The 26,260-nt window shown below is 41.3% G+C and overlaps 1 long non-coding RNA gene across 3 annotated transcripts; it reads left to right on the top strand.

Moving 5' to 3' along the window:
• The first annotated feature begins 53 nt into the window (after positions 1-53).
• LOC132837348 (uncharacterized) lies at positions 54-23,408 on the top strand. 3 transcript variants are annotated; one of them, XR_009647505.1, is made up of 6 exons: positions 54-223; positions 836-943; positions 8,108-8,302; positions 12,937-13,019; positions 21,318-21,487; positions 22,819-23,408. It is a non-coding gene; the product is annotated as an uncharacterized LOC132837348 (long non-coding RNA). The 3 variants fall into 3 exon arrangements; XR_009647506.1 differs by lacking the exon at positions 8,108-8,302; XR_009647507.1 differs by lacking the exon at positions 22,819-23,408 and having other exon boundaries at positions 21,318-21,522.
• The last annotated feature ends 2,852 nt before the right edge of the window (positions 23,409-26,260 follow it).

The raw sequence follows: 26,260 nt of genomic DNA, 5'->3' as shown, positions 1-26,260 counted from the left end.
CAAAGATGACCGTTTGTGACGAGGGGAGCGCATGCGTGAGGCCCTCCCCCAGCGCTGCCATTGAGGAGCATTTACTCAGTGAGTGCAAGAGGTTTGTTTGAAACAGACCGCAATGGAGAGATCAGCGCCCAGGGAAGCGAGGGAACAGCAGGCTCCTTCCAGCAGCACATCGGGATGGGAGCCTGGGACACAGAGGGGGCTCCGAGACCGGGATTGATTCGGGGTGAGTTCAGGGAGAACCGGGGGCTGTTTGTAAGAGGCCGAGCGGAGCAGGAACTGGTCCCGGAACTTGGAGTGAGCGGGCTGGGGGGAAGAGAGAGGCCTTTCTCGGGCTGGGTGTGGGCCTGCTGAGGGAGGCAGAGCGGGAAGAAGCTGCTGTGGGACATTCTTGTGGATTTTAATCCCCTAAACACTGACGGAATTAAATGTTTGGCTTCTGTTTCATGCTGTTTGTTGATACTGGGCAGTGAAGAATGGAAGTACAGACCATAATTTTGTGACAATCTTATAAAGGATACTTATTGGAGTGAACAGTCTTGAAGTTTCGAGTAAAACATTAGACATAGCGTCCCTTGTTCTTTCCTTCGACATTTAGTGTATTGGCAGCATTGCAGCCACTTCAGGAATTCCCATTCATGGATATTATTTCTGGATCTCACCCAATTGTCACAAAGTTGCAAATAAAAGAAAAGGAGACGTGGGGCAACTCAGAGAGAGTGGAATTGAAACCTGGTTATGTTTGAATTGCTAAGTTTAAAAATACCCAAATGATTATTAACTGACTGTCACACTGACCAGTTTAATCTTGCCTAACGTTGCTTGTATTGATGTACAGGTGAAAAACCTTCTGTGTTCCTCCAAGCAAATATTTAAATGACGAAGGCAATGTCATATATCCTTGGTACAAAGCCAAGTGTGACCAGCAGCTTCTAACAACCAGAAGGTATGTTACCACTGTCAAAGCAGAGAACATCCTTTCCACAGGCACAGAGCAGATTGAATGAGACTTCGTTTGAGCTCAATTTCCAGAGATATATCCAAAGAAATGGACAGTTAGACACAACTGCAGAAAGGCAAATTTCTTTTTTCTCTGCATTCTCCATAGACATCTTCCCAGTTTCAATTAATATGATTCATAGGCTACTACCATTCACAGCAATTTTGAAGCTGACTAGTTGTCTAAAGTAGGCAATTGGTGTACTAAATCCAGTTTACATTTTAAAAGGGCATTTTAAATGTCACAAACCTGATAAACAATGACATCATGTTTTTACATAATTTCAGCAGCCATATGTGACAAGTAGTGAATCATTACTGAGTGCACAATATCAATATGAAAAAACAGTATCATGTATTCAATTTATTAATACAGCTTCCTACAACATCATGAGATATACTTGATCAGGTCCAAGAGTTTGAGACACCTTTGTTTTTTTTAACGTCTCTAGCACCTCCTCTTTTGGCACGTGGACTGTTTTCACAATGTCAATATTTAATTCCCCAAGTTTCCTAGCCTCCACTCCTATGTCTCCAGGCATAGAATAGTAGCTGTACTCACATATTCATATGACAAAGAATGGCAGATTCAGATTGATAAATGCATTCATTCATTATCAAATCAGAAACTGATTGGGAGAGATTAAATATAAATTGATTAGTTATTAATAACTCATCTAGCAGAAACTTTTAGGGATAGTCTTTTAGTTAGAATTAGAATCCATACAGTTTTGAAACAGGACCTTGAGCCCTGCAAGTCCACACTGACCCTCTTAAGATGATCTCAACCAGAGCCATTCCCTTATCACTCTACATTTACCCCTGACTAATGCACTTAACCCACACATCCTTGATCAGTGTGGAAAATTTAGCATGGTCAATTCACATAACTTCTTCTTTGGACTGTGGGAGGAAACCGGGGCAGCCAGAGGAAACCCACACATACACGGGGAGAATGTGCAAACTCCACACAGACAGTCACCTGAGGAGAAAGTGAGGTCTGCAGATGCTGGAGATCAGAGCTGAAAATGTGTCGCTGGTTAAAGCGCAGCAGGTCAGGCAGCAGCCAAGGAACAGGAAATTTGACGTTTCGGGCATAAGCCCTTCATCAGGAATTCCTGATGAAGGGCTAATGCCCAAAATGTCGAATTTCCTGTTCCTTGGATGCTGCCTGACCTGCTGCGCTTTAACCAGCAACATATTTTCAGACAGTCACCTGAGGTTGGAATCGAATCCAGGTCCCTGGTGCCGTGAGGCAACAGTGCCAGCCACTGTGCCATATAATGTGCCGCATTATACAAGAATATTTACATTGTAGAAACTGACTGATACAGATTGATTACAACACTCGTATGTTCACAGAACCTAAACTGATGGTTTCAGATTGATAACTACATTTTCACATTCATATTGCAGAAAATGACAGGTATGATTTAAATGAATATATTTGCATATTTATAAGCAGAAACATTCAGGGATATATTAATAACTGTATTCATACATTCACATATCAGAAACTGACAAGTACAGATCAAAAACTAAATTCGCTTATTGACGTAGCAGAAACTGAGACACACAGATTGATATATTCAGATAGCTGAAACGGACAGGCACAGATGGATAACTGCACTCACATAGGGAAAGTTCTTGTCGGTTTCTGCTAACAGGTAAAGATTTATTACTACACTTTCAATTTCCGAGGGAAAACACACACTGTCATGTACAGTTTGATAATGATACTCAAAAATAACAGAGCAGAATCTCACAGGTACATATTGGTAACTACACTCTCTCATTGACCTAGCAGAAATTGACAGATGCAGACTGATAACTACACTGACACATTCACAACACAAACTGACAAGAACAGGTTGACAACTACCCTCATTCATTCATGTAGCAGAAACTAACAGGTACAGATGATAAACATGTTCACAGAGCAGAAAGTTACAGTCATAAATTGATAACTGGACTCGCAGATTCACGTTACAGAAACTGACGTACATTTTGATAAAGGCATTCGGACATTACCAAAGCAGAAACTTATAGCTACATGTTCATATCAACACTCTCATAGACAGACAGCAGAAACTCACAGGGATAGGTTGGGAAATACTCATGCATATTTGCATAGCGGAAACTGTCATGTCCATTTTGATGACTATATTTGGATGTTCACAAAACAAAGACAGATTAATAACTGTACCATATTCATAGAGCAGAATCTGACAGATGTATTTCCATATGCACGTGTCGAAAACTGACAGAATTACAAATTGATAACCTCATTCACATATTCACAACACAGATACTGACAAGGAATGATCGATAAATATACTCACATATTTACCAAGCAGAAACTGAAAGGTACAGACTGACAGCAATACTCTCATTCTCATAGTTCATACTGCCAGATATTGGTTGATATGTACACTCTCATTCACATAGCAAAAACTGGCAGGTATAATTTAATTACTTCCTCAGATATATGGAGGAGACACTGACAGGGACAGATTGGTAATTACACTCTTCTAGTCACAAAACAGAAAATCACAGGTACAATTTGATAACAACACTTCCACTTTCACTTAATATAAACTCTCAGATACAGTTTGATAAGTACACTATTTCACAGAGAATCTGACAGAGATTGAAAACTGCACTCTCATATTGACTTGGCAGAAACAGATAGGCATAGATTCAAACCTGTGCTCATATATTCACATTGACGAAACTGACTGCTAAATCTCCATATATGGAGAGAAAATTTCCTGCCGTATAATTTGGTAAAGAAACTCAAATATTCATAGGGCAGAATGTATTGATCACAACACTGTCTCACCAAGACAGGAAAATATTGACAAATACACTCACATATTCACATTGCTGAGACTGAGGAAGAGTTGCTTCCGAGTTTCTCATATTCAAACAGCAGAATTGGTCGTGGATAGACTGACAATTTCACACACAGCCAGACTAACTGACAGTTATGGATGACAGGGACAGATCAAAACTATACTCTTAGAAAAACTCAAAGCAGAATCTGATAGTTTGCAGAATGATAAATGCATTTACAGATTCACAAAGCCAAAAACTGACAGTTACTCATTGATAATTAAACACTCTGATTCAGAGAACAGAAACTAATGAGGAAAAATTGATCAATTCACTTTCACATTGCAAAGACAGACAGCAACAGACACAGAGCAGAAACTGATAGGTACAGATTGATAACTACACATGAATGTACATAGCAGAAAGTGACATGGACAGATTGATAACTACAGTCACACATTCTCATTGCAGCATCTGACAGCAATACATTGATTGACAATCTCTTATTCACGTGACAAAATTGACAGGCAGAGACTGAAAATGACAGTCACATTCACATATCAGAATCTGACAGGCACAGATTGATAACAGCACTCACATTCACATTGACTGAAACTGACAGGTATTTGTTGATAGATGAATGCATCTATCAACAAACCAGAAACTGACAGGGACAGGCCATTACTGACACTCTCAGATTAACAGAGCAGAAACTGACAGGGATAGGCTGTTCAATAAACTCACGCATTGACCTTGTAGAGACTGACAAATACATATTTATAACTGTATTTTGACATTTACAAGTAGAGATGGATAACTCCATTCAAATATTCAAACAGAAAAAATTGATAGGTCCAAATTGAAAGCTATATTACATATTCATGAAACAGAGACTGGCAGGAACAAATTGAGAAATAAATTCAGATTGCAGAAATGGGCTAGTGCTCTCAACTGCAGGGTTATGTGCAGTTAGCAGGAAGATGGAATTAGAATGGCCATCTGGTATCTTTGGGTTGGAATGGACAAGATAGGGCAAATGGCCCTCTTATGTACAATGTCATTTCAATGGATCTATAGTTCTATATCAATCAGTTGCTGTGAGTCACTGCTATTTGAATGCATAAGTAATTTAAGCAAGGCTGAGAGGAATGGAATGTGAGAGTGTGGTTGTTATTCACAAAGTAGGAATTGACATGTATAGTTCAATAACTAAATTCATTCGGAGCCCCGCTTGCATTGGATAGTCCCATTCATGGAGATGTACAATTGTTGGTTAGTTTCTGGACCTCACTCAATTGGTATTGAATTAACAAAAAGAAAAATCACCAGACACGGAGGAAGAGTAGAATCAGACATGTTGTTCTGTTTGAATTCCTGTCTTTAAATACAATATCCTAATGATTATTAACAGAATGTTGCATTGATCAGTTAAAGATGGTCAAACTTGGCTGATGGTGAACAAATTTACCATTCACAGCTCATTGACATTTGCACAATTTTGAAACTGGAATGTCTGAATTCTTTTTCAAAATATGCACGCGTGAACTGAAACAGATCTGCCTAAAGTCACCCTCATAATAAGTATCACATAATGAATCACACCCTCACTGAGAATTTTAGTGGCTGCCAGAGAGATACGTCCCTTTACCAAATAGAAATTGACAAGCATGCATTGATACCTTTGTTCACTCATTCACTTCGCAGAAACAGGCAAAAAGTCATTGATGACAACACACATATTGACAGGGCAGTCTCTCTCACACACACACAATCTTTTGCGGACACTGCCATGGATAGATTCACAACATTCAGATGTTCACATGACAAAGTGACACACACTCTTATTTTCATTGCACATACCAGCAGAGGTGGGTTGACAACTACACTTTCATATTCAGATATCAGAAAATATCATGTACAGATGAATAACTGTGCTCAATTGTTCACCTATCAGAAAGTGGCATTACAGAGTAATAACCAAACTCAACTGCTGTCAGGTAGAGACTGAAGGTGACACTCTCATTCACAGAGATAAAAACAAACTGACCGGTCCGTTATGATAGCTACATGTTCATGTGACAAGAATGGACAGGTACAGATCAATAAATGAATTTTCATATTCACATTGCAGGAAGTGAGAGACGGAGACTTTGTGATGCGACTGTGTCTTTAAGAGGTTCATTTTGTCCTTGAAGAGTAATTTTAAGGCAGAGATACTGAGAAATTAGACCCAACAGTTTGAGGCCTATTGGGTATCTTTACAGAAAACTGAAGACTCATCAACAGAAATACTTCATGTTTGAGAAGGAGACCTTGGATTTGTTGGTTTTAGAGAAATTTAAGAACAAAAATTACAAACTGTTTAGATGAAGCTTATTATCTCAGCCATTCACTTTGCAAATTACATACATGGCAGGACAAGAGACCTAATTACCAAGGTGTTATCATAATTTGATGACAAAAGATGGAAACGTTTCATAGCAGGAAAACGTAGACTGTCGTCATGAATGTTTTCATGCTGAGAGTCACTGAAGTGTATATGTATTGTGTACTAATAATGTAAGGGTAAATAATTTTTTTTAAAGTTAGGCTATTCCTGTATATTAGGCAAAAGTGAGGACTGCAGATGCTGGAAACCAGAGTTTAGATCAGAGTGGTGCTGGAAAAGCACAGCTGATCAGGCAGCATCTGAGGAGCAGGAAAATTGATATTTCGGGCAAAAGCCCTTCATCAGGAATTGAGGCAGGAAGCCTCCAGGGTGGAGAGATAAATGAGAGGGGGTGGGGAGAAAGTAGCACAGAGTACAATAGGTGGATGGGGATGGAGGTGATAGGTCGGAGGGGATGGTGGGGCGGATAGGTGGGAAGGGAGACTGGCAGGTAGGATAGGTCATGTGAGTGGTGCTGAGCTGGAAGGTTGGAACTGAGGTAAATTGGGGGGAGGGGAAATGAGGAAGCTGGTGAAGTCCACATTGTTGCCATGGGGTTGAAGTGTTCTGAGGCGGAAGATGAGGTGTTAGATTAGATTAGATTACTTACAGTGTGGAAACAGGCCCTTCAGCCCAACAAGTCCACACCGACCCGCCGAAGCGCAACCCACCCATACCCCTACATTTACCCCTTACCTAACACTACGGGCAATTTAGCATGGCCAATTCACCTGACCCGCACATCTTTGGACTGTGGGAGGAAACCGGAGCACCCGGAGGAAACCCACGCAGACACGGGGAGAATGTGCAAACTCCACACAGTCAGTCGCCTGAGTCGGGAATTGAACCCGGATCTCAGGCGCTGTGAGGCAGCAGTGCTAACCACTGTGCCACCGTGCTGCCCCGTGTTCTTCCTCCAGGCTTCGGCTGGTGAGAGAATGGTGGTGAAGGAGGCCCAGGATCTGCCTGTCCTCAGCAGAGTGGGAGGGGGAGTAGAAATGTTGAGCCATGGAGCAGGGGGTTGTTTGGTGCGGTGTCCTGAAGATGTTGCCTGATGTGCACTGCGAGGAGGCGTCCAGTCTCCCCAATGTAGAGGAGACTGCATCAGGAACAACTGATACAAAAAATGACATTGATGGATATGCAGGTGGAACTTTGGATGTGGAAGGCTCCTTCGGGGCCTTGGTTGTGGTGAGGGAGGAGGTGTGGTCACAGGTTTTGCAATTTCTGCGATGGCAGGGGAGGGTGCCAGGATGGGAGGGTAGTTTGTTGGGGGGCGTGGACCTGACCAGGTAGTCATGGAGGGAATGGTCTTTGCGGAAAGGGGTGGGTAGGAAAATATATCTCTGGTGGTGGGGTGTGTTTGGAGGTGGTGGAAATGTCGGCAGATGATATGGTTGATGCAAAGGTTAGTAGGGTGGAAAGTGAGGACCAGGATGGTTCTGTCCTTGTTACGGTTGGAGGGGTGGGGTTTGAGGGCAGAGGTGCGGGAGGTGGACGAGATGCGTTGGAGGGCATCTTCAACCAGGTGAGAAGGGAAATTGTGATCTCTAAAGTAGGAGGCCATCTGATGTGTTCTGTGGTGGAACTGTGAGCAGATACAGCAAAGGCGAAGGAATTGGGAATACAGGATGGCATTTTTGCAGGAGGTAGGGTGGGAAGAGGTGTAATCCAGGTAGCTGCGGGGGTCAGTGCATTTGTAAAAAAAGGTCAGTGTCAAGTTAGTCATCATTAATGGAGATGGAAAGGTCCAGGGAGAGGAGGGAGGTGTCAGAGATGGTCCAGGTGAATTTAAGGTGGGGGTGGAATGTATTGGTGAAGTTGATGAACTGCTCAACCTCTTTGCAGGAGCACAAGGTGGCGCCGATGCAGTCATCAATGTAGCGGAGAAAGAGTGGGGGAGTGGTGCCAGTGTAACTACGGAAGATGGACTGTTCTACATAGCTGACAAAGAGACAGACAGAGCTGGGACCTATACGGATGCCCATGGTTACCCCTTTGGTCTGGAGGAAGTAGGAGGATTCAAAGGAGAAATTGTTGAAGGTGAGGACCAGTTCAGCCCAACGAATGAGAGTGTCAGTGGAAGGGTATTGATGGGTTCTTTTTAAGAGGGGTGGAAGGTTTGACGTTATTGTGGCTTTAAGATGTTTATTTTGCTCTTTCTTCTTGATGTGAGGTTTTATGGCAGAAATGTCGAGAAGTCTCCACTAGAGTAAACAGTTTGAGGCTCCTTTTTAAAGTTGGAACAACAGAAACAGGTGTTTCAGAAATGGGTGTGGTCAAGCTCTCTCAGAATGACATTTTTAGTTTTGGCTATCACCAAAACTGTCGGTGTGCTGAAGATGGAAAAGCTAGTTTTCCCCGCTCAGTTACAGTCAGAAGCTGCAGATTCTATTTCTGCTACTGGAGTCGGATGTGAGACTATCTGTTTTATTGAGTTTGTCTTTTGCCAACAATGTTTATGGGATAATACTGCAACAGTTAATTAGGAAGAGTTACAGTGCCCATTATTCTGTTAAGTTTCCCAATCGAGTTAAGTTATTCCAATTCCTTCTTTATTGCTTTGTATGTTAACTACTGTGGACAGGACAAAATACACCTTTTAAAGCCACATTATCATTCTAACTGGATAAGTGCTCTCATATTTACATTACAGAAATGGACTGGTAAAGATAGATAACTACACTGCCATATGTGCACCAGAGTAACATTCAGGAACAGATTAAGCCAAATCCAGTTTTCCCCAAGGAGAAGCTGACAGATACACATTAATATCCAAACTCTCTTATTCACAAACTAGAAAACGTTAGGTAAAGGTTGATGACCATATTTACAACACAGAAACTGACAAGGTGAGACTGATTAAAGCATTCACACAGTCACTTCGCAGAGACGGATAAGGGTAGACTGTTAATTACACAGACATATTTACTGAGCAGGAACTGACAGGTACAGATTAATAATGCCAGTCAAACTTTGAATAGCAGATATGAACATAAAGAAATGAATAGCAAAACCCTCATTTGCTTAACAGAAACTGTCAAGGACCAGTTAGTGAATACACTCTCGTTCACAGAGCAAACACGGCCAGGGACAGACTGATGACTAGAAATACACATTCTCACAGCAGAGACCTTGAGGATAGACTGATGATTACACAAACAAAATGACTGTGGAAGAACAGATAGATACAGATTGATGACTAGACTGCCATACTCGCACATCACAACCTGTGAGGAACAGTTTAACTAAACTGAGATACTCACAAAGCAGAAGCTGACAGGTACATGTTGATAACAATATTAATATATTCCCAACACAGAAACTGAAAAGGTAATACTGATAAAAGCACTCCCACATTCACATAGCAGAGACTGATATTGGGAGACTGATAATTACACAGACAAATTCATTAAGCAGAAAGAAACAGGTACAGATTGATAAAGCCGGTCAAACATTCTCATGTCAAAGGCACCGCAATGGTAATGACAATTATACATTGTCACAACAGAGACTTTCTGGGATTGAGTGATAATTGCACAAACGTAATCACTGTGGAAGAACTGATAGGTACAGACTGATGACTACACTCACACATTCAGATGGCAGAAACTGAGGGGGTCAGATTGTGAGAGAGTAATAATCATTCACCTCCCGAAAGCTCAAATGGGTAGATCGAAAACCACACTGCCATTTTTCACAGACACTAATGAGTGGTAAACTAATCCTTAACCAACCTGAAATTCTGAACAACACATCATTCACACTGTAATCAAGGAATCACAGTGATAAAACAAATAACACAAGAAATTGACACAATTAAAATTTGCACAAATACCATGTTCAAAATAATCTATAAATAACCATGACCAGTTCAGAGTGAGTACAAATGACTTGTCATCAAATGACGTTCAGAGAAAATCCACACAGCAAGGTTTATAATGAAAAAAATTCCTGCTAGAAACTGAAATGCAATGAATAATATCTATTCTAATGTAGTGCAAAGTAAGATTTCAGGAACTGAAATATTGGCAGGAAGTTGCTGACACTGATGAGGAGCCGAACAGGCAGAGAGTAAAATTCAAGTTGTCAGCAGAAAGCAAAAGGCGCAAGTCACAGTTGCGTCAGTTCCCTTCAGTCATTGAGGTAATCAGATTAGAACTGACAATGATGCACACACTGGCAGCTATTCTGAGTAATGTATGAATACATTGCGCTGATTCTTATTGGAGATTTGAAGAATAGGGGAAAAGATAAGTGAAGGGAGTTTAGAGTAGATGATGGTAGAATGTCCTTCATCTTCAGACAGTGTGGAGCAAGAAACACGAGCAAAGGAGAACGTTCAATAACTTCCATTTTCCTCCAACACAATGCAATTGTCAAGTAGTTGCATCATTTCTAGGAATAAAACACACTCCCTGTCAGATTGCAGTGCATTTTCTCACTTGACAACAAAGGTGATGTTGATTTTAAAACAGAAGAGAAAAGAAAACCATTATGAAAAGATACAGAATACATTACAATTAGAATTTCACATTTTAGAGTGAGCTCGGAATTTGATCCCTTCACAAAATTTCGGTTTGTGTTTCCGATGATATTGCAGATAAGTTGTGTGTTAATTCAGAATTCAGAGGAAACTGAGTAACAGACAGAGCAGGGCAATGTCTTTGATCATCCAGCTCCGCCTCCACTCACTCCAGCCCCAACTGTATCTGGGACTGAACCTTTTCTCCCCAAAGCTGACTGTTCCTGAGCAGAGGAGCACATGCATGAGGCCTTCCCCCAGCGCTGCCATTGAGAAGCATTTACTCAGTGAGTACAAGAAGTTTGTTTGAAAAAAAAATGCAATGGAGAGATCAGCGCCCAGGGAAGCAAGGGAACAGCAGGCTCCTTCCAGCAGCACATCGGGATGGGAGCCTGGGACACAGAGGGGGCTCCGAGACCGGGATTGATTCAGGGACAACCAGGGGCTGTTTGTAAGAGTCTGAGCGAAGCAGGAACTGGTCCCGGAACTTGGAGTGAACGGGCTGGGGGGGGTGGGAAGAAGAGAGAGGCCTTTCTTGGGCTGAGGGAGGCAGAGCGGGACGAAGCTGCTGTGGGACTTTCTTGAGGTTTGCAATCCTCTGAATCCTGTTTTAATTTCATTTTGTTTCCCGCTCTTTCTTGAGGTTGTGTGGATCAACTGTAGGATTGTGATACTCTTGTAAAAGGACATACGCTGGGGTCTTGGTAAAAACATTAGAAATAGCATGGTTTTTCCTCTTTCCAACAAGTAGTTAGGGAGTTGGATATTGAACTGTGCAAGCATCCTGGTGGTTGAGTACTCCCATTCATGGTGCTGGGCAGTTATTGCTCAGTTTCTGGATCTCACTCAATTGGTATCAAGTTAAAAATTACACAACACCAGATGATAGTCCAACAGTTTTTTTTTGGAAGCACCTGATGTGTGATTTTTAACATTGCGCACCCCAGTCCAACACCAGCATCTCTGAATCAATTGGTATGGAATCACATGAAAAACAAACAAAATCTCCATACACGGAGCAGCTTAGGGCAAAAATGGAATCCAATCCGTGGTTCTGGTTAAGTTGTTGGCTTTAAAGAAAAAAAACCAACAACCATCCTAATGAAGGTGCAATTAAGGTGACAATGATCAGTTCAATATTGCCAGACTAGTCTCATGTTGATTTACAGTGGTGTCTCTGTCTTCCTCCAGACGAACACCTGAGGGATTAAGACACTATAATACTTCCTCGGTTCAAAGCAAAGTGTAACCAGCAAACTGTGCCCACTGACAGGGCAAGAAATACCGAAGAGTCATAGAGACATATAGCATGGAAACAGACCTTCGGTCCAACTTGTCCATGTCAACCAAATATCCTAACCTAATCTAGCCCCATTTGCCAGCATTTAGCCCATCTCTCTCTAAACCCTTTCTATTCATACTGTTAAAGTTGAGACCACCCAGGGAATCTCTTATGGACTCAGACTTATTAGTCTCTTCTGGTTCATCATGGAGATCTGACAAACAGTTTAATTTTAGCCTTCCCCGTTATTTACCAATAGCATCACTGTTATAACGTAACATTGACACCTAAGGGCCAGGCTAGCTAAGGTTCTACAACCTTAGAAGAGTAGGATACCATCTCTTCCTTTAAGAGCCCTCGCAGGCTACTCCACTCTTCTGTCACAGACAGGCTTTCTGTTTATAAAGTTTTACAAAAAATACTGCATGTTCTTAATTAGACAGACAATAGGAAGGCAGTAATTTGTAAGGAAGAGAAGTTAATTAACAGGTCTGTGTGCGCTTATCACTCCTGTAGGCCCTTAGCCATCCATCAGGTGGGAAAAACAGATCCAGCCGAGTCAGTGCCTGTTGGTGAGGTAAGCCCCTATCATAAAGAGGTACCAGCCTAAACTAAGTGGGAGAGGTCATAAGGTAGCCTTGCACATGTCAGAGATCATTATTTTTCAAAAAGGCTTCTTAGCGAGGAGGGCAAGCTTTGACCATAAAATGGCTTCCTGACTGATTGTGTCAGAATAATTTTTAAGCTGGGAGCAGACTCCTGCTTTTTATCTTAAACACAGCATCATTCTGTACCTGGGGCTGAAATGTTACTATAAGGGTGAATTTTAAATGAATCATTAGTCTCAAATTAAACATGCTTTCTTTTCAGGGTTGTGATTCAAATTCAAAGAAGCAGAAGATCTGATGAGTTAGAATTGACAGTGGGGCAGTTACGGTCTGTAAGAACACTAAGTAAGTTGAAGTTTCATCAATATTACATTTTACAGAGTTTGCATTTTATAATCAGTGATGGCTACTCAATCATCATAAAGTCCAAAATGCAAATAACTTCAAAACATCTCTCTCTCTGTGTCTCTCTCTCTCTCTCTGTCTGTCTCTCTCTCTCTCTCTCTGTCTGTCTGTCTCTCTCTCTCTCTCTCTCTCTCTGTCTGTCTGTCTGTCTCTCTCTCTCTCTGTCTGTCTCTCTCTGTCTCTCTCACACACACACACACACACACACACACACACACACACACACACACACACACACACACACACAAGAATCCATTATAATTAATAGGACCCAACCGTTTATTATAAGATTTTTGGCATACTTCTGAGATGATATAAAGTTTCCGAGATCACAAACACGGTCATTAATTTCACAAGTTAACAATTGTGAAATGTTATTACTGTGTCCTTTTTACGCAGATTCATTGATGTTAAGGCAAATGTTCTTAATTGCTTTAGAGCATCCTGTTATCACTTGGTGAGAACAGATGTTTTTAATCTTCTGCACATCCTAGGTTCCCGCTTTTGTGGCCTGATGCCTCCCTGCCTGCCCTGTTTATTTTCTTGTTTAGATTAGATTACTTACAGTGGGGAAACAGGCCCTTTGGCCCAACAAGTCCACACCGACCCGCCGAAGCGCAACCCACCCATACCCCAACATTTACCACTTACTTAACACTACGGGCAATTTAGCATGGCCAATTCACCTGACCTGCACATTTTTGTGGGAGGACTGTGGGAGGAAACCGGAGCACCCGGAGGAAACCCACGCAGACACGGGGAGAATGTGCAAACTCCACACAGTCTGTCGCCTGAGTCGGGAATTGAACCCGGGTCTCCGGCGCTGTGAAGCAGCAGTGCTAACCACTGTGCCACCGTGCCGCCCACAGCCACCGTGCCGCCCACAATTCTATAATTCAACATTATATTTAGTCTAAGTATTTAAGGACAAGTTTTAAGGCTTTCTCATTATACCCACCCAGATGCCTTTTAAATGTTGTAATTGTATTTGCCTCCACCACATCTCCACGTGCCTTATGATTTTATAAACTTCTAGAAGGTCACTCTCCAGGGAAAATAGTTCCAGCCCATTTAGCCTCTGTCTACAGCTCAAATCCTCCAACCAGGATGAAGCATATTTACATGGAGTTTCTGTGACAGACAAGGACAGACTTAATCCTTTACTAAACAGTTATCACATACAGAAAGGACAATTAAATAATGTGAATTTCAAACAGACAATCTACGCAAGTTGCTAATGCACTACTCGCAACACGTCCTTTCTATAACCCACTGGCAATACAACTTGATAAACTTCTGCCCATTTCTCATCTGCCTGAATGTGATGTTCTCTATTTCCTCATTAAGACATCATTTTTAAGATAATAACAATCCAATAGGATTTGTTTTATGTATGCCTTTTGATACAATTGCTTTAAATTTTCATCTTTTTGCTGTAACTTAGTTAATTTACCTGAGCTAAAGATGTCTGCTTTGTCATCTCTGTTCCTGGTTTGTCTCAACTATCTGATCAAATAGTGTCTCTGCTAATTTCACTTCAACTTTCTTATCTGTACTCTTTGATCTTTCCTGTTTCAACTGGTGACTTTTTGACCTCGTTACCACTCAGTCAGGAAACATCCCACCACAAGGATCTGTTTTGGGACCATTGCTTTTTGTTATCTTTATAAATGATCTAGAGGAAGGACTTGAAAGCTGGGTAAGCAAGTTTGCGGATGACACAAAAGTCGGTGGAGTTGTGGATAGTGAGGAAGGAAGTGGTAGGTTACAGCGGGATATAGATAAGTTGCAGAGCTGGGCGGAAATGTGGCAAATGGAATTCAATGTAGCTAAGTGCGAAGTCGTTCACTTTGGTAGGAATAACAAGATGATGGATTACTGGGCTAATGGTAGGCTACTTGGTAGTGTGGATGAGCAGAGGGATCTTGGTGTCCATGTACACAGATCTCTGAAAGTTGCCACCCAGGTAAATAGTGCTGTGAGGAAGGCATATGGTGTACTGGGCTTTATTGGCAGAGGAATTGAGTTCCGGAGTCCTGAGGTCATGTTGCAGTTGTATAAGACTCTGGTGCGGCCTCATCTGGAGTATTGTGTGCAGTTTTGGTCGCCATACTATAGGAAGGATGTGGAAGCTTTAGAACGAGTGCAGAGGAGGTTTACCAGGATGTTGCCTGGAATGGTAGGAAAATCTTATGAGGAAAGGCTGAGGCACTTGGGGCTGTTCTCATTGGAGAAGAGAAGGTTTAGGGGAGATCTGATAGAAGTGTATAAGATGATTAGGGGTTTAGATAGGGTAGATACTAAGAACCTTTTACCGCTAATGGAGTCAGGTGTTACTAGGGGACATAGCTTTAAATTAAGGGGTGGTAGGTATAGGACCGATGTTAGGGGTAGATTCTTCACACAGCGGGTTGTGAGTTCATGGAATGCCCTGCCCGTATCAGTGGTGAACTCTCCTTCTTTATGGTCATTTAAGCGGGCATTGGATAGGCATTTGGAAGTTATTGGGCTAGTATAGGTTAGGTAGGATTCGGTCGGCGCAACATCGAGGGCCGAAGGGCCTGTACTGCGCTGTATCCTTCTATGTTCTATGTTCTATGATATGTGTCCTGCAATAGTTCAGTTGCCTCAATTTCCATTGGCTTTTCAACCACTGTCGGCAGCACTCCTACCGTTGAATCAGCAACATCATTAGCAAGGACAAATTGTATTCCTGGATTGTCCAGCTAAAAGATTGTCCAGTACTCCTACTATGACTTCTCCCCCCTTCACTAGATAGTCTCACCTCACTTCTTACAATTGAGTATTTTTTATTCCAATGTAAATTCCCATTACTCTTACCTTTTCTGGCAATAGTCTTTCAGAGGTACATATATCCTCATCTTTTAGCATCACAGATCAAGAAGATCCTTGTATCTCTGAGTATTGTTACCTCTTTACCTGCTGCTCCTGGCCTATGCTTTAACTTCACGGTTTATGGTTTAAGAAGATCTGGCACTTCCTCCAAAAACAACCTTCAACCAGCTTGTACATTCTGGTGCAGCTTTCTAGTCTCCACAGTGCTCTCTGTTACCACTCCAACAAAATTCACTGGCTTATCTTGTTTTCCTACATCTGGCTTCTCAATGCTTTTCCTAACCCACCAACACTGATTCCATTTTATTGAAGACACCAGAGCTTTTTCACTTCTCTTTCCCCTTCAAGAGTTTCCTTTTTACCCTGTAGTAAATCATCCTTATGATCTTCACCGAGATCTACTTTTTCCTTTCCACGCGAGAATTTCTCTTATCCACAATTATTGTCCCTCATGGATTGAAACTGATTTTGGCAGCCCAATTTTGATTTATTGATCAACTCAATCATCAGCCATTTCTGCTGCCAATCTTACTGTTTTAAATCTCTGCTTTCCACATGAGTTCTTATTAATTCAGGAAACAAATTTTTGAACTCCTGTCTAAGTGCCAATTTCCAACGTTCAAACTCCCTCTTTTTTTCCTTTCCCCTCACTCTTTTCCTCTCTCTTCTCCCTCTCTTCTGCTTTTAATCATGATTCAAACTGTTTTGTTTCTGTTGCCCTTGACTTTTGCCTCTAACTCGAGTTGCTTCATTTTCAATTGAATGTTAGCTGTCTCTAAAGATTCTGGTGGTATTTCCAGCAAATGTAAATGGGGAGCTATTAATGTAATTATCTCCCTTTTCCTCGAGGAAGGCAGGTCAAGCTCCAGCTGGTCTGCTAATTCCAGCAGCTTGGCCTTAATCACTTTTTGCAAAATTCTGAAGTCATTTCTTCCACCCCCAGAAAACTCTTGATGACTCAAAGAGCCATTGCTATCCCAAGCACTGTTTGCTGATGAAGGGCTGATGCCCAAAACATTGATTCTCCTACTCCCCAGATGCTGCCTGACCTGCTTGCTTTTCTAGTACCACACTCTCCTCTGATTTCCAGCATCTGCCGTCCACACTTTATTCAAGCATTGTTTCAACCAATTGAATTCAACACTTGGAACAAAAGACGTTCAGACTTACCACTTGCTGTCTTTGAGTCCAACAACCTGAATCCTAAATCAGAACTGCAGAATAAATTCTGCAAACAGCCCCCAATCTGTTATAGAAAAGACCAGACCCCTCCAAACATTTCAAGAAAGTAACCCAGACCCTAACTTTGCTAGTTATTTTTAAGCAAGCATAACGAAGATATTCCAGGAGGGATGCAGCTGGTCAAATTAGTAATTTTAGACAAAGCAGTTTGATTTACAAATTTACTGAATGATACAGAAACAAAAGAGAACAGAACACTAAATAACTTAAAAATCTGAAAACCCAACAGATTATATCAATTTAATGATGGTGGGCCCAACATTTACAACAATCCCCATAAATATCCCTTGGCACAAAAGGTAAAATCAAACAACAGGGTTTTACAGGAGGAGAGTGAGAGAGTGAGAGAATGAGAACGAACCATCATGGACCTGCTTCTTTGTGTTCAGCAGCTTTTTCAACAGTCTGACTGCTTTCAGTTCAATAGCCAGACAGTCAAAAACCAAATCAAACCAGAGAAAAGCTGAGCTGGGAAAACTGGGAAACTCCCCTTTCTTTAACAAGAAGTGTTCTTCTTAAAAATGTGGAAGTCTTTTGCCTGAGGCATTACATGTTAGCTTTAATCAAAATAGCCCTACTCATCAACTCCGACTTTTCAGAGCCTGTGTCTTTTACAGGCTTGTTAAAGGAGCAGCACATCGCAGCTGACTGGTCAAAGAATTAAAAGTCCATGGGATACAGTTTAATATGTTGAATTGGATCCAAAGTTGGCTCAGTCACAGGAAAGAAAGGATAGTGGTCGTTGGCGGCCATTGTAAATGGAAAGCTGTTACAAGTGGTGCTCTGCATGGCTCAGTGTTGGGACCTGAGCTGTTTGTTTTATACATTAATGATTTGGAGTTGAATATGGTGGGCAAATTTGTGAAATTTGCAGATGACACAAAAATTGGCTGTGTAGTGGATAGTGTGGAGGATAGCTGTAAAAGCTACAGAACTATATCGATGGTTTGGTGGAGTGGGCAGGAAAGTGGCAGATGGAGTTCAGCTCTGATAAGTGTCAGGGAATGCATTTTGGGAAGTCAGACTATAAATGGGAATAGACAATAAATGGGAATATACTGAGAGGGACAGATGAAGTGAGAGATCTTTGTGTGTAAATGAACAAGTCCCTAAAGATAGATGGGGTACGAAAGAAGGCACATGGAATGCTCTCCTTCATTGGCAGAGGGGTGAATACAAAAATAGGGAAATAACAATGAAACTGTATGAGGCACTGGTGGCTACAACAGGAATATTGTGTGCAGCCAGGTCACCACGTTACAGGAAGGACTTCATTGCTCTGGAGAGAGTGCAGAGGAGATTTACTGTTGTCAGGGCTGGTGAATTGTAGCTATTAGGAGAGATTGGAGAGGTTGGGGTTGTATTCCTTGGAATAGAGGTGCCATGATTAAGGAATACAGGGCAACCTCCCCACCCCTCCCCATTCTTGGGTCCGGTTATCGTGGTTTACCGTGGTCCGAATATATGAAAGGGAATGTTCCAGAACCAGGGACCAGGAGGCTGGCGGGAAGACATATTTCCCATTTAATTTAATGGTTTTGCATTTCCGCTGTAGGTCCTGGAACATATCCTCCACGGCTATGGGGGGGGGGTCTACAATACTATATAGTGAGCAACCTGATGAAGGAGCAGCACTCTGAAAGCGTGCACTTCCTTATAAACCTGTTGAACTATAACCTGGTGTGTGAGATTTTTAACTAACTAGTGACATTAGGGGGAGACATTAGACAGGAGGAATCTGTTTACTTTGGCAGAGAGTTCAAAAATCAGGGATCACTGATTTAAGCTCAGTGGTTTTAGGATTAGATGATATGAGGAATTGTTTTTATTATGCAGAGAGTAATGGGTATCTGTAATTCACTGCCTGATTTGCTGGTGCAGGCAGAGACCTGATATTTTTTTTAAACAAAAGTTCCCTGGAACTGCACCTCAAGTGTTGTAAACTGCAAGGTTACTGGCGGTGTCAGGATCGTGGGATGAGAAAGGGCATCTAGGTGCGTTGGCATTGGCATGGACAAGATGAGCTGAATGCCCACCCCCTGATGCTGTATTATTTTTATGATTCTCTCTTTATCAATGAGACCAGACCAGTCAATGCTGTGTGAATATGTAAATAATATTTACCATATACCGAAAGTTACAGTTTGATAACTACACCAACACATTCACCAAGCAGGGTGTAGATCAATAACTAAACTTACATATCCACATACCCACTTGCATCAGGTGGCCCCATTCATGGAGCTGTGTGGGTGTTGTTTAGTTTCCGAATCTCACTCAACTGGTATTAGAATTTTAAGAAAAAATGGACAAGGAGCAGCTCAGAGCAGGAGTGGAATCAGACCTGTGGTTCTGTTTAAATTTCTAGCTTTAAACAAAAAATCCTACTGATCATTAACTGAATGTTACATTGATGTTGCCAATCACAACTAATGTTGATTTACAGGAGGTATGTCTTCTGTCTTCCTCCAGGCAAGTACTCAAAGGACCAAGACAATATAATATTCCCTCGGTACAGAGCCAAGTGTGACAAGCTGCTTCAAACAAACAGCAGGAATGTTACTGCTGTCAGAGTGAAGAACATCCTTTCCACAGTCACACTCACATAGAGTCAGACTCACATTGAGCTCCGTTTCCAGAGATATGTTCAAACCAAGAGTCAAACACCACCAAGGAAATAGAATTTTATATTTTTAAATCTATATTATCAATGCTTGCTACCCAGTTCCTATCAATTTGAATGAATCCGCATCGGAAAAATACACTGCATTAAATCTGAACTCAACCAGTAGAGCACAGGTTCTTCAGTGTACGAAGTTATGCTGAACTTGACAACAAATGCAATTAATCCCTTCTGCCTGCCCTCGGTCCATATCCCTCCATTTCTTGCATGTTAATTTGCTTATTTTTAAGTCCCTTCAATACCTTTATTGTATCTGCCTCCATCACTACCCCTGGCAGTGCGTTCCACTCCTAAAACTCTTTACATCAAAAGAAACTGCACCTTAGGTCTCCTTGAACTTTCACCTTATATTTAAGCCCCTTAGTTTTAGACATTTCAACTTTTGGAAAAAGATTCTGACCATCAACCTTAATCATGCATCTCAAATTTATTGACTTCTGCATATAGGTTTGCTCGCTGAACTGGAAAGTTTGTTTTCAGACGTTTCATTGCCATACTAGGTAACATCATCAGTGAACCTCCGGATGAAGCACTGGTGGTATAGCCCGCTTTCTATTAATGTGTTTAGGTTTCCTTGGTTTGTGATGAAATTTCCTACGGTGATGTCATTTCCTGTTCATTTTCTCTGGGGGTGGTAAATTGGATCCAAGTCAATGTGTTTTTTGACGGAGTTCTGGTTGGAATACCATGCTTCTGGGAATTCTCATGCGTGTCTCTGTTTGGCCTTTCCTAGGATGGATGTGTTGTCCCAGTCGAAGTGGTTTCCTCCTCATCTGTATGAAAGGATACTAGTGAGAGTGGGTCATGTCTTTTTGTGGCTAGTTGATGTTCATGTGTCCTGATGGCTAGTTTTCTGCCTGTTTGTTCAATGTAGTGGACACATAAATACAAAGCGGGCCATACCATCAGTGCTTCATCCGGAGGATCATTGATAATGATACCGCGTATGGTGAGAAAACATCCAGCTCAGCAAGAAAACCTAGATCCAGAACCTCAACCTGAGCTACAACTCTTCTCAAACTTTTATAGACTTCTATTACGTCTGCCCTCAGTCTCTGTTGCTCAGAAGAAAACTACCCAGTTTTTCAAGCTTCTCTTTATAGCTCATACCCGCCAGACAACATTCTGGCAAACCTCTTGTGCACCCTCTCTAAATCCTCCACTTGTGCAACCACAATTGAAAAATCACACAACACCAGCAGGTTCATTTGGAAGTACTAGCTTTCACAGCGCTGCTCCTTCATCAGGAAGCCGTGAAACAGGATCATGAGACACAGAATTTATCACAAAAGACGATTAGTGTCATGCAACTGAAATGATATTTTGAAGAAACCTAGATTGCTGTTCAGTGTTTCATCTTTTAGAATGGGTTGCAGGTTTCAGTTCATTAATATATACAAGCCAGAGCTTCTTTTAAGTCACATTCTCAAGATAACTTCAGGTTTTATTTAAAAAAGGGTGACATATCAACTGAAGAAGGGCTTACGCCCGAAACGTCGAATCTCCTGTTCCTTGGATGCTGCCTGACCTGCTGCGCTTTTCCAGCAATACATTTTCAGCTCTGATCTCCAGCATCTGCAGACCTCACTTTCTCCTCTGACATATCAACTCAAACAACGTATTAAAGGTGAGGTTAGAGTCTGTCTGTATCCCAATCTTGAGTCAGACTCGTTCTATTGCAAAAGTCGGAATTTATAAAGTATTACATGGATTGACTGCCTGCAGATTGTACTCTTTTTGAGCAAAATAGAATGTATCTGCAAATATAATTCTTCAAATGCAAATTCACCTCCAGAGACTTGCATGTGTGTGTGTGAGAGATAGAGGGAGAGCATTTGAGTGTGAATACACATGCAAATGTCTGTGTGTATGCTCGGTAAAGTGTGTGTATGAGTGTGATAGAGTATAAGCTTCTAAGAGGGTGTGTGCATGGGTGTAAGTGTGGGGGTGCATGTATGTGTGTATGAGGGAAAGCGTGTGGATGAGAGAGGGTCTGCATGAGTGCGTGTGAGAGTGTGTAGTGTGACAGGAACCCAAGGTCCCGATTGAGGTTGTCCTCCACAGGTTCTGAACTTTATTAAGGATTACAATTGAGGTGAACAAATGAACAATGCTGTTAGTTTGAACAACCATATGTGAGGTAAAAATCACACAACACCAGGTTATAGTCCAACAGGTTTAACATGTACACCCCAGTCCAACACCAGCATCTCCAAAATATGTGAGGTAGATAGTGAGCACATTGAAGGAAACATTTCAGCTATCAATTTTGTTACAATACTCTAAGTATGGCCCAAGATCCTTTGTACGTCAATGTTGTTCAGAGTCCAGCCATTAACTGTATACCTTTCCTTAACATTTGATCTCCCAAAGTCCAGCATCTTACACCTTGCCAGATTAAACTCAATCTGTCAATTCTCCACCCAAATCTGCTATTCTCCACCCAGATCTATATCCTGCTGTATCCCTTGACAAAATTCTCCACTGCCCACAAGTCCACTAATCTTTATATTGTTTGCATTTAGTAACAATAAATTTAATGTTACAATCAAGGCGAACAAATAGCTGATGCGATTACTTTGAGCAACTATATATTGAGTACAAATTGAATTGAAGGATACATTTCAGCTATCCTTAACTGTGAAGGACACTTTCGTCACTTACATAGACACAGCAATCAAATAATATGAATTCCAAATGCACAATCTGTGTCAAAGCTTTACATAGAATGATTAATGTGTAGGTACGTAACCATATGTTCCCCCTACCCCACACCCACACACACACACATAGTCTCTATCTCAATCTTTCTCTCACTCGCTCGTTCTCTGACTTATGAGTTTCAAAAACAAACACCATCCTGACACACAGCCATACAGCCATATCTAACAGCCATACAGTTCCAATAACATTGCAAGTAACACAGAATGTTACATTCAAAATTATTTCTACCCACAGATCCTTTGTCAGAGAGGCCTATCGCACAGAATCAGGCCCATTGAAACTTTTGAGTCTGCACTGATCAAAACAACCAGCTAACAATTTTCATCCTGATCAGCCAGCATCCATTTGTATAAATGGATCATGGGAGCAGAGGAGCTTATCGTCCTCATCTTTATCACAACATCATTCTGCATTTCTTCATATTGCAGCAGAAGACTTTGTTTCGTCTGTTTTAGTTCATCCAGAAACTCTTTTTTGGATAACTATGTACAACTTTCAAAATTGTTGCAATTTTCTACAGAGCTCTGCATTCCTCCTCCCCCTCCCTTGGGATGTCTCACCAAAAAAGCATGAAATTTGGCTGCAATTTTCACAATGCATCAGTGGAATTTAATAACCACCCTTCAAAGCAGTGGAGAAAGGGGGAGAAAGAAAAAGCCAAAATTGGTAGGCTTGTAGAATTGCACATTTTATTTTCAAGCAGAGTTGAACAGTGTTGATTATTCCATAAATTGAATTTGACAGTTTACATATTCTGCACAGCATGATAAAAAAAAATACAAGTCCTTTTCTATTCCTCGTCCCTACTATAGAGCAACATAAGACTACTGCTAATGGTGCATCATCAGCAGGGTAATATCCTGTTTGCATCAAAAAAAATAGAAGTGAATTAGCCAATTGTCTTTTCTGTACAAGGTTAGTCAGCTCCAATGCAGTTGAATTGTTTGTCACTTAGTTGCAAATGGATTCAGTTTACTCTGATTGTTACTTCAGCAGTATTCATAAAAGAACATCACTATGCACTGAAACAAAAACTGATGCCTTTCTGGAGACCAACATTTTATATCATTACCCTCTATTAGATTCCACACTATACAAGAAACAAACAGGTCCATTGTGTTTCCTACCTTGACACTGAAGAACAGCACAGAATCCTTTCTGTTGCAGTGTGTTACATTTTCACTTGCACATGATTCCTACAGGTACTAACAATTAAAGAACTTCAGCTGTTTCCCATCCACTACAGGAGACATGAACTGAGATACAGACTGGCAGCACAAGAGCAAACTTACTCTCACTCAGCCACTGGATGCTGAAAGGAAAAGAATAAAATTTGGCCTCAATAATTTCCAGATATGAACTGACTCTCAACATCACTAATCACAGCTGAGGATAGACAGTGCCCAGCAGCACCTGATAAAGTCTGCTACACACGCATTCACACGCAATGTAAAAATAAACAGACAGAAAAGCAATACAATTAAGCATCATTAAAAAGAGTTTATTTACATAGTTTGTGCTACATTCAAGACAAAACCACAACTGAACATAGGTGAATGAGATCCAGTAAATCTCCAATATCCCTTCTCCAGAGCTTGAGGATCTTTCCTTAAATAAATTGCCCAGAACTGAACATAAGTGTTATCTGAGCAACCAAGGACTACAGTTATTAAAAGTCAGCTGTCTACAGAACCGATGTCAAGTTGTCCTTTCCATATAGACACTGACAATGTGTGGATGAAATTTACATTCCCAACAATTACTGCAGAACTGATGCATTAAAGAATGTCCCAGTACAGGCACAATGGGCTGAATGGTCTGCTTCTGTGCTGTACCATATCAGTGATTCTGATTTTGGTGAGAAAGGAGATCATATGCTGTTGTGTTGCATATTGGTATAAAAATATCATTCACATATTGACATAGGAGAAAATGACAAATACACATTAATATCAATATTCTCAAATCGCAGCAGGGACAGACCAATAAATACACCCACCATTCATATAGGAAACCGACAAATACAGGTCAACTTTGACGGTCTCAATTCACAGAGCAGGAGCAGACTGGTAAATACATTCACATATTCACATAGGGGAAACAGAAGGTAGAATTGATATTTACATGCACATAGGAGAAACTGACACGTACACATTGATAACTACATTGGTTCTATAAATGATTAGGAGTTGGGTGTTGAGGCCATAATCTCTAAATTGCAGTTGACACTAACCCAGGGAGAGGAGTGAATTGTGAGGATGATGCTGAGTGACTTCACAGGGAGATTGACAAGTTGGCCAAATGGGCAGAAATCTAGCAGATGAATTCCAATGCAGACAAATGAAATGAAATGCATTTTGGTAACAGAAACATAGAGCAACAATGCAGGGTCAATGGTACATCTTTGAGGGGAGCACTAGAGCAAAGGGACCTCTGAGTTCATGTGTATCATTCTCTGAAGGTGGCCATTGTGAAGAAGGTTTATAGGATCCTTGCAGTTATAAGTAAAGGCATTGAGTATAAAACTGAGGAAATGATGTTGTACCTCTACAAATCATTGGTCAGACCACATTTGTGTTCAGTTCTATTTAAGGAAGGATCTTCAAGCTCTGGAAAGGGTCCATTGGAGATTTACTAGAATGATAGCAGGAATGAAGGATTTTACATACAAGGAAGGGTTAGTGACATCAGGTTTCTTCTCCTTGGAGCAGAGAAGATTGAGAGGAGGACCTGATAGAGGTATTCAAAATTATGAAGAATTATGACAGGGGAAAGAAGAATATTTTGTTACCATGACTTGGTATGTTAGTAACGAGGGGTCACGATTTCAACACTGTCAGTAAGAAAGCTAGGAGTGACATGAAGAAAAATGTCTTTGCTCAGAGTTGTTTGGATTTTGGATTGTGCAGCCTAGGATCGTAGTGGAGGTAGGTTCGATGCGAGGTATGAAAATAGAGCTGCATTCGTATATTAAGTGATGAAGTTGGAGGGCAATGACAATAGGGCTGGTGAATGATCCTGCCTTGAATTATTTCCAGCTCACCACAATTTAAATAAAAGATGTGTAGAGTATATTAAACTCAATGTCTAGTCTGCCTCGACCCATTCATCAGGAAATCAAATGGATGCTCAAGTTAGGAAAGAAGACCATTAAATCTCAAACCTCTGCCATCAACAATTAGATTGTGCTACAGTGACATAAACTGCCCCACTGAGAGTTCTGGGAGAGACCACTATTCAGATGGTTTCTCAAAACAAGTCCATCTTTGGAACTGACATCTTGCTGAGTGAATTGAGACAAAGTCTAGCCAAGTTGGAGAAACTGACATTGCTATGCCTTGTCCTCCTTATTTACTAGAAGATAGATTTGCTGTTGGTCGATTTGTGAAGCTTCACAGGCTTTCTTCTGTGCTGTCTCACAATGTCTGTGGACGGTTGACATAAACGTTTCCCTCGTAGTCTTGACCTGGTTCCTCATCCCCTCCTGTATCTGTGTGCCTCAGGGTGGTGTATGTGATGCAGGGTGGTTGATGTTCCACTTGGTCAGCATGAAAACAGATCAACAAGAAATGTAGTAGGAGCAGGACCAAAATTGGTGGCACTTTGGACGAAGGAAAGGGTTTTCTAAGAGGACAATGGAAATTTGATCAACTGGGCCAGTGGAATGGCAGCTAAA

Source organism: Hemiscyllium ocellatum, chromosome 49, assembly GCF_020745735.1.
Source record: "Hemiscyllium ocellatum isolate sHemOce1 chromosome 49, sHemOce1.pat.X.cur, whole genome shotgun sequence".
Classification (NCBI taxonomy): domain Eukaryota; kingdom Metazoa; phylum Chordata; class Chondrichthyes; order Orectolobiformes; family Hemiscylliidae; genus Hemiscyllium; species Hemiscyllium ocellatum.
Note: the sequence above shows the minus strand (reverse complement) of the source record. Positions and strands in the feature narration are given on the sequence as shown.